Genomic DNA, 592 nt, shown 5'->3' on the forward strand with positions numbered 1-592 from the left:
GAGGAGGGAGCCGCAGGATGCGGCTGGTGTGGGAAGGGACTGCCCTCACCATCTCGGCGGGGTCTTCCAGGTACACCTTTGACGTGACCAAGTGCATGTTCTCCCCGGGCAACATCACAGAGAAGCTGCGTGTGGCCTCACTGCCCTGCTCCGGGGAGGTCCTGGTGGATCTCTTCGCAGGTAATGGGGACGGAGGAGGGGTCGGGCAGGATGGGCTGGCACAGAGCAGTGGCGCAGCTGCTGATGGCATCCAGGAAGACATGAAATGTCATTTGCAGCCTGGAATGAAAAATACTGAACTCTTGTCTTGTCTGTGAGCCCTTCAACTGTCCTGGCACTGCTGTCCCTCCTGTGTCCCTGTGGCCTTTGGACACTTAGGATGTCCTGCACTCAGGTTCTGCAGAGCCGTGTTCTGTACCTGGTGCTGGTTTGGGGAATCACTTGGATCCAGAGGAAAGATTTGCCACTGTTTGTGCTTAAGGAAGTTAGTGCTTCCAATTTGTGCCACACTGAAAGGACATGGCACCCACAAAACTGCTTTGGATTAATTAAAATAAATGGTAATCTGGACGCTTCTGCAAAGCAGGGCTGG

This window comes from Corvus brachyrhynchos, unplaced genomic scaffold (assembly GCF_000691975.1).
Source record: "Corvus brachyrhynchos isolate BGI_N302 unplaced genomic scaffold, ASM69197v1 scaffold220, whole genome shotgun sequence".
Taxonomy (NCBI): domain Eukaryota; kingdom Metazoa; phylum Chordata; class Aves; order Passeriformes; family Corvidae; genus Corvus; species Corvus brachyrhynchos.